This window comes from Lissotriton vulgaris, chromosome 4_1 (assembly GCF_964263255.1).
Source record: "Lissotriton vulgaris chromosome 4_1, aLisVul1.2, whole genome shotgun sequence".
Taxonomy (NCBI): domain Eukaryota; kingdom Metazoa; phylum Chordata; class Amphibia; order Caudata; family Salamandridae; genus Lissotriton; species Lissotriton vulgaris.
In genome coordinates this window covers 2,018,469,900-2,018,485,154 of record NC_141691.1, presented here as the reverse complement: position 1 = coordinate 2,018,485,154, position 15,255 = coordinate 2,018,469,900, and positions in this window count along the sequence as shown.

Genomic DNA, 15,255 nt, shown 5'->3' with positions numbered 1-15,255 from the left:
AACCGGCGGATGTTGTATGAAGTGCTGTGGGTTGGGACAAAGCTGTTCTGGTCCGAATGAACAAGGGTGGTCACCAGGGGGGCCAGGCGCTGCACCAAAGCGGAGGCCAGGATCTTGTAGTCCGTGTTGAGGAGGGCGGTACGTTCCCAGCCGGGTTTCATCTCTATCGGGCTTCGGGAGGGAGACCAGGTGGGCATCATTCAGTGTGGGTGGTAAGGCAGCGTCTGCAACAGCCGCCTCATATATCCGTAACAGTTCTGGAATCAGAATGATGGAATAAGCCTTATAAAATTCAGCGGGCAGCCTATCTGGCCCTGGGGATTTTCCGTTAGAGAGGGAGAAAATAGCCACCCTCAACTCCTCCGCCGTCAACGGCGCACCAAGTTCATCACGTTGTGCATCACCTACCTCTGGCAAAGGCAAAACAGCGAGGTATTCTGCCAAATCAGCAGGCGAGGCCTGCAATCGGTAAAGATCAGTGTAATGATCCACAAAGGCGTCATGGATGGCCTTCTGGGTGTATACCATGGTGCCCTGCCTGGTGCAGAGCGACGTCACCTGGGTGGTACGGGCATCCTGTATAATTAACCATGCCAACAGTTTGCCTGGTTTGTCCCCAGAATGATGGGTGCGCGCCTAGTGGACCATATAGTTCAGGTTCTTATGCCTATCAAGCAAGCGGGCATGAGCCTCTTTGGCCACCAGTAACGGTTCCTCATCTCCATCCACCGCCCCCTGCTCCTCCCTCGACAGCCTATTCTCAATGCGCTTCAGCTCCCCTTCTACGCGTTTCTGCATGCCAGCTTGTGTGCCTAAGCAGTGGCCCCTGGCGACAACCTTAAAGGCATCCCATTCGAATTGCGGAGTAGAGGCAGTACCGGTATTCTCCTCGAAGTACTGCAGAATGCGGGCTGAGAGCGCCTCACGGAAAGGGGCATCCAAGAGCAGATCAGGCTGTAGCCTCCAAGTGGGTATCCGAGGGTGGGGACATTCCCATCTCAAGTCAAGGACATGCAGATTATGATCCGAGTGAGTACGACCCATGTAGTATGTGTCTGCGACGTGCGGGAGGAGGTCGCTGGCATAAATCTGTGTAATCTGACATGTAGTGTATGCGCGCCTGAATAATAGAAATAAACCTTGGTGTGAGGGTTCCGGTGTCGCCAGACATCATGTAAATCCCACTGTGTTGCCCAGCTCGTGAGGGCTCTCGCAGCCACCGTTACCGGCGCGCTAGCCAAAGGTGGGAAGGAGCAGTCAAGAGTTATATCCAAAACACAGTTGTAGTCTACCCCATGCCAGGGTGCCAGCACTGTCGACAGTCGTGTAAAAGAAAATGCCCTGTTCAGTGTTGGGGGCATAGAGGGAAGCAAGGACCACCAGGTGGCCATCCAATCTGCCGTGCACCACCACATATCTGCCCTCCGGATCCACCCTGCAATATAAAAGTACGAATGGGACACCGGGACGTACCCAGACCAGCGCGCCTCTTGCATAAGCTGAAGATCAACCATCACTGTTAACAAACTTAATGAAGTTACAATACTAAAAGGTCGACGGCGGAACTTGTTGTCGTCCAAACACATTGATGTGTTAATACAGTCTGTATTTCAGGGGGAGGCCACTAAGCACTTGGTGTGACCGTTACAGATGTGGTATATGAACCGTTGGAGAATGCCCCCTCCTCTACAGGCGACCCGCAGTAGCTAGATCCAACCCGGCCAGTTCTCGTGTGGGCAAAGTGCCAGGGCCCACCTGGGACAGTGTCAAAGTATCGGGAACAGCTCAGGAGTGAGGCAGTTCACCCCGAAGGGCAGAGTCCCTCCCAGTGTCGGAGCGTCTCAAACATCTGACAGGGACAAGACATTCCCATCGTCTTTGCTCCTATGTTACTCACTGCGCCAGTATAGTGGAAGGCAGGAACTCAGTCTGGATATGAAGCTCCACCATCAGCGCCCCACGGGCGTCCCTCGATGATCGGGTAAAACAGGGAAATACTGGCCGACAGATGCGTTCCGGACATACCTGACAGCTTGTTCCCACATCAGTTGAGCAGGTCAGCAGTTTGCGGAGTGACAACCGGCAGATCCATCGACACCTGCGAGTCCGGTATGCCATAAAGATGCTCATCGTCACTGGGCATCTCCTGAGTGCCATCCTCCAAGGCGGCGTCTTCACCCAAGGAACCACTGATCTACGCTACCATACGAAGGGCCTCCTACTGCTCGTTGTGGACAAGGTCGGCCGGGGGGCTCACCTCCGCTCCTCCGTTTCGTCGCCCCGTCGATGTGGATCTGTGCCTACGGCGGCGTCGGGACCCCCGGGGGCGCCGCAAGGGTGACGCCGATGCTGAAGCCCCAGATTCCGCTCCCACTCCAGAGTCCAGCCATGCTTCTACCGCCTCAGGGGTATTAAAGAAATGGGTCTTATCCTGGGCAACCACGCGCAGCCGCACCGGGAAGAGCAAGGAGTATTTCAAGGTCAGATGGCGGAGCCGTTGTTTTACCGCCAAGAAAGAGTGTCGTTGGCGCTGCACTTGGACCATACAGTCCGGGAAGAGCATGATTTTTGCATTCTCAACCCGTATCTCTGGCAATTTCCTGGATTCTCGCAGAATGGCATCACGGTCCCGGTACCGGTAGTTCAATATGCGGATGAGCATGGGCCTGGGGTTGGAACCCGCCGGTGCCGGGCGAGTCTGCACTCGGTGTGCCCGCTCCACCACAAAATATGGTGAAAGTGTGTCCTCCGGAAGCAGGCCAGGCAAACCAAGACCCCATATGCTGTTCGGGCTCTCTGCCTTCCCATTTCTCTGGAAGGTCCACCACACGGACGTTATTTCCTCGCGCTCTCCCCTCCGCATCCTCTGTGCGATCTTCCAGGAATTCAACTCGATTAAGAAGGCCCTGCACATGTTTGTCTGTTTGCGTGATACTAGGCCTAATGTCCTTCACGGTAGCTTCCAGGGCGGAGGTGCGGTCCGCCAGCTTCGTGTGATCGGCTCGCAGGTGAGTCAGGCCTATAGCGACACTGTCAATCTTCGTCTCCAGGGAGGTGCGGGTCAGCTGCACCGACTCCTCCAACCGCTCCATCGCCGCCAGCATCGCGTCTAACTTGGAGGCCGTCTGTTCTTGGTCTGTCGATTTCGCCGCCTTCTCCATTTTTCCCTTGACCTGGTTGCCTACGGCACCAGCCCTTGTTCTCGCTCCCCCTGACATGGGCAGCACAGCCGTCGTCGCAGCGTGTATGTGACCAAAAGCGTTCCCAGGTTCCCGGGGATGTGGTTCGCCTCGCCCCCAGGACCAGCGCACGTAGGAGTCACTGAACAATTGCGCCGTCCATATGCGTAGCGAGGGAGTGGCGATTACACCAAGGCCGGGCGCGAATATGGATACTCTTTCAGTGCGGCCAACTCCCTCCGGGCGGTCATAGCAAGTAGATCTTGCTAACCTCCGAAGTATCAAGAGGCCTCTAGGCGCCACGGACCTCAGCCAGACTCTCCTCCGGTGTGGACGGTTGTGGGACCCTCAAGCTGCCCCGAGCAATGGGGCTCGGCAAATGGTGCCCGCGCCCAGGTCCTACTCTTCAGGGCGCAGTCTATCCACCTCTAGGGGAATGTGCCTTCAGTCCCAGAGGCTGCACCTCAGCAGCGCCGGAAGGGGAGAGGAGCGAACCACCGACCCCCGATCCGTCCCCAGGGGGGGCCGCCACTCGTGGGCCTCCAAGCAGGGGCCCAGGGATGCGAGGCCCCGACCGCAACACCACTTCTCAGGAGGGGGGCTGGGGGAAGGGCTCCTGATGTCCGCTGCAAAGGGGGCACTCACCCCAACCAGCGCCCAGGTGTTTGGCGCCCTATGTCCGCCGTGAAATCGCCCCAAGTACAGCCAGGCGCGGGGCCTCTATGTCAAGGCCGCACGGCCGCAGTCAATCCCCGGCCTCGCGTGATCCCGGAGGCCGGCAGTGAGATCCAGCAGATGAGACAGGCTACTTGTCCTCCAGCGGGAGCAGCCAGCGATCGTTTCCGTGGCCCCAGTTCCCGTGTAGACATGCACAGCGTCCCCACAGAGCGTCCCTCCAGGCTTGGGTCCTTACAGGAGAAATGTGGCGGATTGTGGGCCTGCAGAGGGGGAGCTCAGTGCGGAGCTTCACTCGAACACGTCCGCCGCCATCGCGTGCTTAGCCACGCCCCCCCCTGCAAAGTCTTGCCCTGATGACCTAGAATAATTTTTTAACAGATTGTTTGGAATACAACAGATTGTTTGAAATACTATTTTCCTTTAACTTATGTTTAATGTGGGTGATGTGTGAGAGTTTATAGTAGACATTTTGTAAAGAAATGTTGGGTTTGTGTTTCATGCAAAATCCATTAAAAAAAAGTTTCTTTTAGATCCAAACTGGATTTCACATATGAGAAATGGGAGGGTGTCACAGAGATTATTTGCAGTAATATTAGTGCGCTGTTGCTGTTTACAATATTGAAAACACATATCATTATCTATGAATATTAGACTTTAACACATTTGTAATTTGCACGAGTCCACCTGTGCAGTCAGTGACCTGGTCAAAGAGGGCATAAAAGAGTTGAAATTGAATCATAAATTCAAAACTTTTCCGAGAAGGGCCCCCAAAATATGTTTGGCCCAAGGACTTAAATGTCCTTTGGATGTCCCTGCCATATGTGTGGCCTAGTTCTTATGATACATGAATCAACATTAACATGAATCAACATTATTTTTGAGCATATTCTCCTGAACTTGTGTATTTAAAGGTGCACTCATATATAATAACAAAGAAAAGGGAGGCTTGGTGTAGTAAAATATTTGCCTAGGAGCGCACATTTTGGTTAGCGGGGAAGTTGTAATTGGTCCCAAGATTTCTGATTTTACATTGTGCAGTTCAGACCTGAGGACTGTTTGGGTGCCTCGCTCAAGCCATGAAAGTTGGAAAGAAATTTTACGTGTCACCACTTTCAACAAGCCTTCGAGAGACCATCCCTAACGTTTTAGCCGACAGTGCTCTTAAATCAGACTTATAGTTTCTCTTTTACTATTAAAGCATAGGCTTAACATTCCAGCATGCAAAGCAACATAGGCCAGAAAGACAAGCGAGGATGAAGAGGTCACACATGATGTGGCCATTCAGCATTGAGGTACACAGCAGGCGGGTTTAGGTGTAAAGCTAGGTAAGAGGAAGAATAGCTTACCGGTATCTCCAATGATGATGTACTTTAACAGGAAAGCGTAAGACATGGTGCCGCTACTAGCGCAGGGCCCTGTCTCCTCCCCAGAGCCTTCAGCACAACCAGGGAACCTCATGGGAGTGTCTATCACTCTGGTTAATCCTCAAATAGGTATACCGTCTATTGCTTTCGCTGCAACATTCCCCCTTCTAGTGGAAAAAATCTACTGATCCAAAGCCGCTCCTACCATGGCTCACGACACAGGTCCTTTACTGCATTACAGCAACAACCACTGCCCAATTCACTTTACAAATAGAACAATGGAAAAGGAAGGAGGACAACTGCCAATTCAAGTAGGATGAGCTGTTGGTTCTAGTTTGCCAACGTATTTATTGTCTCCTTGCCGATTACAAAGGCTTACCCGAAAACATACACCAGAACTGCAGGTAACTCATTTAATAATAGTGATATATTATTAAATTCACCCATGAAGGCCTTGTTAGAATTGTACTACGTCCCACATATTTATTACTCTATAGTGACAATAAAATTGCTATTTCCTTTATAAATATTTTTTTAAATGTACATTTCGGACATAAATAGGAATTAAATTAGATTCATAGAACTACTTATTTAAGTCATTGCAGAACTTCTAACTGTTGACAAAAGTATGTAAATATTGTTTTATTTAGTAAAAACAAATTTCCATCTAATATGGCTTAACCTCTAACTAGGTGCCGACTAGGGTGGACAGGAAGTACCAGTATCTTTAACTTCCGGTAGTGCAATTTGCCGCCATGTTGGATGAGGCAGTAAGTGGAGAAAGAAGAGCAAGGGGAGCAGTGGTGGTGGTGGCGGCCGGGTGATGGAGGTAACGTCATCTCGTGCAAGGATGGTACAGTTTCAGAGTATAAAATAACATGGGGCGCAACCAAGCCTAGAAAACATCGAAGTCGGGATCAAAAGTTTAATTGGGACACTTAATTGGCAACTTCACACAGAACACTAAGGGCCATAATCCTGTTTTAATTACACCAGTTTTCTTCTTTTAGTAGACCCCAGGACTTAAATGAAATGTTCTGTCTAAGGCCCACATCGGCCTCTATATAGTTGTCTCCAAAGACCATCGAAAGTTTCAAACTCGTCTCAGAACTATCACCCAGCCTATTTTACAACAAGCGCGTGCGCCTCGCGCTGAAAGGAGGCAGCAGGGGGCCAGCGCCTGTTTTCCTTGTGGGAGCGTGCAGGAACCATCTGTTAATTACTAACAGATGGTTTTGAAAGCTCGCTCCTGCAAGGTAATCGCCAAACGTTTGCGTTGCCATTTAAAGCAATGCAAGGCATGCACGTTTTTGCCTGCAAAAGTGAAGCGATGGCTAAAGGTCTTTTTCCTATGCAGTGCATACGCACTGCGTAGGCGAGACCTAAAAAGTGTTATCGAATTTAGAGATCCTAAGGGGAAGTATCTAGGAATATCACTCCAGTACTCAAAGTAATACAAGAGTAATGAAAAGTAATTAAGGTTTAATTTAAACTGTTTCCAAAGCAAATACAAACCTGTAACAATTGAAATTTCAACAACTGCATTTCCTCGAACAGTCTTGCATTTGAAAGTATATTTTACTCACCTGTGCCAACTCCTGCTTGGTTCAATAATAAAACATAAGTATACCTTTTTTTTACTTATTCAGTTGGTCTGGATTCTGTCTCTCAGTGTATGCCTTCAGCCTTGATTGAGTGGGGAGCCCTCTACTTACTTCCACCTGCTGCTTTGTTGCCCTGTGTGCCCCCTCTTGCTAGCTGCGGGCCCAGGGGATAGAAGGAGGGAGAGCAAGCCGGAGTTGATGCTGACGCTGGGGGGAGACTACATCTCCCAGACCCCCTAGCGCCGTCGCTCCCTATCCATGCCTCACCAGTGTGCCAGGAGGTGCATTTAAGCGGGGCCAGGGCAACCGCAGTGCGGGAGCCCTCTACTTCCACCTGCTGCTTTGTTGCCCCTTGTGCCCCCTCTTGCCAGCTGTCGGCCCAGGGGATAGAAGGAGGGAGAGCAAGCCGGAGTTGACGTGGACGCTGGGGGGAGCTACATCTCCCAGACCCCCTAGCGCAGTCGCTCTCCATCCACGCCTCACCAGCACGCCAGGAGGCGCATTTAAGAGGGGCCAGGGCACCCGCAGCGCGGGAGCCCTTTAATTACTTCCACCTGCTGCTTTGTAGCCCTGTGTGCCCCCTCTTGCCAGCTGCCGGCCCAGGGGATAGAAGGAGTGGGAACAAGCTGGAGTTGACGCTGGGGGGAGACTACATCTCCCAGACCCCCTAGCGCCGTCGCTCCCCATCCACGTCCCACCAGCACGCCAGGAGGCGCATTTAAGCGGGGCGAAGCCCGGGCACGTCCTAGCCCGTCATCGCTAGGAAGAGGCAGGTCAGGGCCCCCTCTCTAACACCTAGAACCGGAACGGACCTTGGGACAAGGAGAAAGGTACTGAGCGCACCTATTTTTGGGCCCACCCTGCTTTGCGAGTAGTTCAAGGCCCCGTACATTTTATCTGATTTATTCCAGATCCCGGCGATTACTATTCCTTTTTGAAGCTCTGCATTTTAAAGACATCTAAGCTGCTAAATACCCTTGGATCGAGTATTTTTAATGTTAACCATTATTGGTTTTAATTGTTAAATCCTTTGTACATAGTGTATGTATCTTTTTGTGTCATAATTGAACTGCTTCCTGTTTTTAATGAATCCCTAGTTAAGTTCGAATTGTTTAGCACGTGCCACTTTAATCAAAGCCAACTTATTCTAACGCCAGCGGCGAGGCACGCGTCATTTTAATCTAGGTTATCCCATATTGCACTTTACTGACAGCAGTGAGGCACGTGACACTTTAATCTAGGCCAACCCATATTGCACTTTATTGATAGCAGCGAGGCACGTGACAGTTTCATCTAGGCCAACCCATATTTCTTTTTGTGGATAGCAGTGTGGCCAGTCACCGGAGCCTTCCCTACTTGTAACACTATGGCAAGAAGGAAGCCCGCCAAGCCGTACGTCGATAAATCCTGTACAACGATTGATACATATCTGGTTAAAGCAGTAAACCTCCTCTCAGAAGAGATAGATCATACTGAGAGACGTTTGTCCATGGGATCTAGTTATTTGGGGCGAGACCAGGGGCCTGAGGTTAGGACCTTTTTTAGCCCTTCAAGTGAGAACTTACTTGATAAATCAACTAAAATCCCTTTGCTAGTTGAGAAAACAGCCCCTGATGACAATAGAGTGGTAGGCATTAATGGAGACCATACTCGAATATCTTCGAGCCCTACTTTGATTATTACTGGAAGCCCTGTGCCTAAGAAAATGACTAGGGGATGTAGGAAAAATCATATAGAACAAGAGAATGCCAATCATAAGACAAAAAAAGATAAAAAGAATACCCATACAGGGAAAGAAGGCCCACCGGTTTACTTAGATCCCCCACAGTGTGGTCTATCCTTATCTGATATTTCTGAGAAGGTGACAGAGCTCTTAAGGCCGCTTTACGATAAGCTAGATTCTTTGGTGAGAGAAATACATAAGATTAGTGGATCACTGGCCAATATTAAAGACAAATTCCAAAATGAGGTGATTAGAACTTTAGAGAAAGTCGTTGCTGCAGGCCCCCCTGACCAGATTATCATTCCAGATAGCAAACATACCAACACTGCTAAGGAAGGGATTAGTATTGTAGAGGTGGGAAATCAGGAAAAGGATCCCAATTTAGGTAAACCTTCTGATAATAGTTCTAGATCCGCTCTAATGTGTTGGGATTAAGTCAGCTAACTCTATTAGATCTGATTATGTAAAGCCTGCTGATAGCTTGAAAGCCACAGCCCACGAGGATAGGAAAACTGTCACGTCTATAAATCTACCCCCTGAATACAATGCTTATGTCACAATATTGGCTAATGTACCCAGGCTCCAACTTGGTCAGGTAGAGGACCACGGCTCACTCTTGAATAAAGTAGTGTTCTGGCTGACCAATAACTGTGGCTATCCAATGGAAGAGGTAAGTCAGATTCTGACTATACGTAGAGTGGGCTGGATTGGGCCCTTTAAAAAATGCTTTGAAGGGGACTGCATTATCATCAATTTTCGGTCTCCAAGCTGGGCATATAATACACTTATAAATGCTCCACTACCTTCTCCTTTGGAATTTAATACCACCCTTCTTCCTCTTGGGTACTTTTACAGACATGTGATGGCGATGCATGGAAATGGTAGTCGGCTCAGAAATGGACCTCTGTTAGCTCCCACCCCTTGCCTTGCCTTACCTAATTTTGCAATTCCCGTTGCCAATAGATTCCAGGCTCTGAGCAACCTTGACTTTAATATTTGACGTAAGGGGACCACTCAGTATAGGCAGATAGTACAGGAAAGATATGCATCAGAAGACCATAAAACGGGAAAAAGGCCCAATGGTAATTTATCTGATAAGATTAATCACTGTATGATAGAGCGGGGGGGTGCTACCCAGGAATGATTTACAGACACCAACCATTTATAATGATTTCGATCATGTTATAGTAGAATTACCCACTATTAGTGACCCGGGGGGCTTTGAAGTACCTTCATAGGAAGCCAACGAGGTTAATATGTGCAATGGGTATCAAGTGACCACCTGGAATATTTCCAGTCTTAAACATAAAATAGGCATACCTTCATGGTTCGAATTTTTAGTGGCCCAACACAATATCATATGCCTACAAGAAACATGGAGTACCGAATCAATCTATGTAGAGGGTTTTACCTCTCATTGGCTCCAAGCCCAGGCCTCCCCCTCAGGTAGAGCAAAGGGTGGCCTATTGATCCTGGTTTCTACCACACTGGTAAAATGTAGGATTAGGAGCTTTACTAATGTTGGAACCCACTCCCAGATTAGGTGGTTGAAATCTACATTGGGTAAAGATGTTCTACTGATCAACTTTTATAATAATATTTTTAATTTTCCAAGAGGGCCAGTCGTTCAGGCCCTGGAAAGGGCACTTGATAGGCTGACTAATACCATTAAAGAATCGATTATTATCCTCTGGGTTGGTGATTTTAGTATTCGGGCATGTCCATTTTCACTAACCAAAGTTTTTGGGATCAGGAGCCGGGATTTTGACGATGATTGCTATATGCATTTCCCTCACTGCAAATATGGTACTGCTCTAAACAATGTTATTGGTAAGTTGGATTTAGATTTGTTGCAATGTGTCATTGATAAACAAAATGTGAAATGCCCCACTTTTACAGGAAGGAATGCCATGTCCAATATTGATCATATTGCAATCTCATGTAATAGTATACATTGGTTTTCGCTACCCTGGATAATGTTCAAACCAACTAGCGACCATAATAGTGTTTCTCTTTATCTCCTTTGTTAGGGCTTTAAAAATGTAATTGAAGTTTTTAATAGTCCCCCCCATTGCCCCTATCAGACCGAATGGTGTTCAAATAAAATGGGCTGGCCTAGCCAATAAAAATTCAGCATGATGTTATTATGCACTGTCAAAGTGAAATTCAAGTATGTTTAAGGGACGTGGCCGACCCCCGATTGATTCTTGCTAATTTTACTAAGATCATTAATATAATTGAGAACTTACTGACAAAACCAGCCCGAGGAAATAAAAAACCTAAGGTAAGCTGGTTTGATGGTAACTGTACTGCGGCCCTATGTCATCTGAAACAAGCTCTAAAGTGTGAACCGAGAAATTCAGACACAATTAAGATTCTACGTGCAGCATATGCTCATTAAAACTAGAAAAGTAGAGCTTCAAGAAATTGCATGGGAAGACGTAAGTCAAGCTGCAGAAACAAAAAACAGTAAATTATTCTGGGACACTGTCAATTGTCCTTTCCTGAAAGAGGATCATATCCCAGAACTCAACTCTTACATTAACTGTAATTGTTGGGTAGCGCATTTTTCAAATATTTTTAATCCCATTGATAGAGAGAACTCTTTGACCGCGCAACCTTTAACCGAATGGCCAACTATGCCCTTGACAATTAGGATTGAGGAAGTCACTGAGGCTATAACCAGTAGTAAGGGCGGGGGGAAGGTACTGGGACCCGACGGGGTCCCGATAGACCTTTACAAAAATGAAATGGCCTTATGGTCTCCGTTTTTAACCATAGTTTTTAATATTGCCGTTGAAACCCAATTCCCTCTATCATGGGGTCAGTCAATTATAATACCAATATTTAAGAAAGAAGTAAAAACCGACGCCTGTAATTACCGTCCAATTTCCCTTCTAGACTCCTCCATAAAGAGTATGAGTCGGGTCATGCTATCTAGACTGGAAGCCTGGGCAACCGAGAAGTAGATCCTTACACAAGTACAATATGGATTCAGAAAAGGAGTTGGCACATTAGAGCAGTGTGTCAACTTGGACCTCTTGATCGGCAAATATACCCTATGAAAGGAGGATAATCTATATTTATGTTTTGACGACTTTAGCAGTGCTTTCGCCCTGGTAGACCACTCTATCCTATGGCCTCTATTGCTGGAAATGGGCGCACGCAAAGAGATAGTATATTTCCTGGCAAGACTATATGGAGAACTGTCCAGTAAGGTGCTGTATGGTTACTCAGGCGAATATACCCCCTTTTTTTTTAGGTCAAAAGAGGCATCCACCAGGGCTGCGTCCTAGCTCCACTACTTTTTTCATTATTTATTAATGATGTGTACGCAGCCCTGAAGCCGCTAGAGTCGGATGCCCCGAGGGTGGATGGAAATTCTATTCCAATTCTTTTATACGCCGACGATGCGGTTTTACTCTCTCGTACCCCAATTGGGTTACAGCGTCTCATTGATAATTTTACCATTTTTATTGCAAAAAGGAAGCTTTTAATTAATAAATCTAAAACCTTTGTTATGGCTTGCGGCAGGAACCCAATCAGATCCAGATCCTATTTCATAGAAGGTTCTAAGGTCCAAACAGATAAAACTTTCTGTTATTTGGGCATTACTTTTGCAGGGAACGGGTCTTTGGTACAGGAACAGGACAACGCCCGAGCAAAGATGCTGAGGAATATAAATGGTATCTTTAGTTTTGCTGCTAAACTGGGCAACCGGCGTATCAGAGATATGCTGACAATTTACGAGATAAGATGTGTCACTGCCGCACTTTACAGTGCAGGGGTGTGGGGTCATTGCCACGGCAATTCATTACTACAAATCGAAAATTCCTTTTTAAAACGCTTGCTGTGTGCCCCATTATCGGCCTCCACGGAAATTATCCACTGCGTAGTGGGCATTAAGTACATCTCTGATCTAGTTTCATTGCGCCCTCTTTTACTCTGGAAATCTATATGGTCAAAAGAGGAGACAATGTTTACTCAATCTATAATACGGGATTGCCTTAAAATGGAGAATTGTTCAAGAATCCACTGGCTTAATTATATTTTCCACTGGTTTAAACTTCTGTTTAATTGTGACATCCAACTGGATCCCGAATGTGCAGATTTCGCTGCTAGAAGTGAGATAAAATCAACTCTGCTAGCCCACAAAATAGAGGCCAGTTCTCGTGTTCTTATGAACGAAACAACTTATATTTTCTATCTGCAATTGGATCTTAAATAGGGGTTCCAAAGCTATCTGTCCGTTGTGACAAGAGCATCACATCGCTACGTGCTAACACAATTAAGATTGGGTACTACACATCATCTTGTCAATTATCCTGCTGTGAAACAGGGTTCTACCCAACCTTGTCCATGCGACGGACTCTCCCGCCAAAGCTGTTGCCATATGTTATTACTTTGTAAATTGTATTCTAATTTTAGGAAATTTTATTTAAAACCGTTCTTTTTACACTGTAACATAAGATCCATTAACGATGCTATCAACTTGCTCCTAAGACTAGAGGAACCAGGATTGTGTTTCTCTACAGCAACATTTCTCTTGAAAGCGATTAACATTAGAAAATCAATGATCTTTGATATTTGATCCTACGATCCATATGGTATTTTACGTAATATTTGCACTTGCACTTTCTGTATATGGATTATTCATGTTTACATAAATCGCCAGGGACCGTATATGAATCATGTATTTGCACATATTGTATTGATTTTACGTTAAGAATTTTATGACCAATATTTTATTATCTTGTGTACTGGCAATTTTAAAACTGCGAATACTGATGTATGACTGTTTTTGCTTATATGGTTGATTCATTTAACAGAATAAAAGCTTTCAAACTGAGTGAATACAATAAATGCATAACATACCCTCTGGATAAACCTAACTGCTCGCCTACACTACCACAAAGTGAGCTGTTAGAACTTACCTAATTTAGCCTCTGCTATACCTGTGGGGACTCTCTGGACTCTGTGCACACTATACCTTACCTTGGAATAGTATATACAGAGCAGGCTTCCTACAGTGAGGTTACCTAAATTCAAACACAAGTAAGTATCAAGCGTAGACCTCCGATTCTTTATATATGTTTATAAACTCAAGGAGGACCTGAATTCTCGATTCTTCTCTTCATTTGATATTATAGGTCTGCTTCCAATTGATTTCAAGAGACCATACTTATGTTTTTCTGATTTTCAAGTTATTGACAACTAAGACTTCTATCATTTACCCAATGTATCACACCATTGATTGACAATCTTTATTGTGCTCCGTATTTAGCTATGATGTCTGTATTGACTTTTTAGTAACATACATTTTATCTTTTTAGTTGATACTTGGTAGTAAAGGTCTATCAGCAAGTCTTTTACAAAAATGTACCTTTCTCACTAAATTCTGGGCGTTCAATCTGATAAGCGATTGTTCATTGCTTTTGGTTAGCTTTGATTCTTTTCATAAATTGTTTCCCTAGAGGGGTCATGGATCTTCACAAGAATTGTGTCTTGAAGATGGTCTCATCGATACATTACAACAGAGACCGAAACATCGAAGTGTAACTCATTCTTCCTTTTAGTTATCCTTAAATCCATTTGTGAGGTTCTAGATCCTATGTATAGGACGGACTAAATTTTTGGTTCATGGAGATGGGCAGTTATACACTCAGTACAGTTGAGATTTCTATAATCAATGTATGTGAGAATTTGTTGCTTTGAACCTATATTTTATGATTATTTATATAAATTGAAATATCAATGATAAAGCCAGCTAAATGAATACATTTTTCTACACACATACTTAGTATGCATTGATCTATCTAATTTGCAATGTGGTAGTGAGACTTCCTTTGCAAGATATATTTTTTGGAAAATACGAATTCAAAACAATCCCTTGTAGGCTTCCTCACTTGTTTACCTGTATTACCTAAGCCCACAAATGTATATTGGACTGCACAAATTTACTGAAATGTTCATAATGCATGGCATCAATGTTTTTAAGGTATACGTATGAGATAGAACTATATCGCAAACCTATCTGGCCTGAAGACTTACTGTTTCTTCTTGCACTTGTCTCCAGTTTTATGGCATCCTGGCTGTTAGGTATACCAAGAGCTAACAGATGTAAGTAGCTTGCCAGTCACGTAGTCAGGGGACGCCGATTTTGCGAGGTGGACTGGCCGCAATAGTGTGCGCACATATGGTGCAATTTAAGAGGTGAATATCAACACTGTTGCTTGAATAATACTGAAGCCAACTCAATTTACTTTTGGACCGGACTCGTGACTACTTTACTCTTACGAGATATGTTTGATAATCCAAGCACTGCTGAAGTCGTGGGACAAGACACCTGATCAACGAAACACGTGTTTTCAGTGAAGCAACAGATTGGACATGTGATACCACGGAACCTGGAAATGTGAAACAATTTCCATTGGACTCTACATAATTGCATGTGCTTAAGGACAATTTGTTGTAATGTTATAAGTAACCCTGGGTAAAGCACTACGCTACGTTCGCGTAGTATGCGAAGTTTGCGCAACTTCGCACTACGCGAACTGCACGTAGCACAGTGCAAACATGCGTAGCGTAGTGCAGCGGTCATTTTTTGCTTGCTCGCGGTCCTCAACGTCAAGTTGACGACCGCGAGCAGGCTAAATGACATTGTCGCGAGATTTATTCCTTGTTTACGATCAGCAACATCAAGTTGC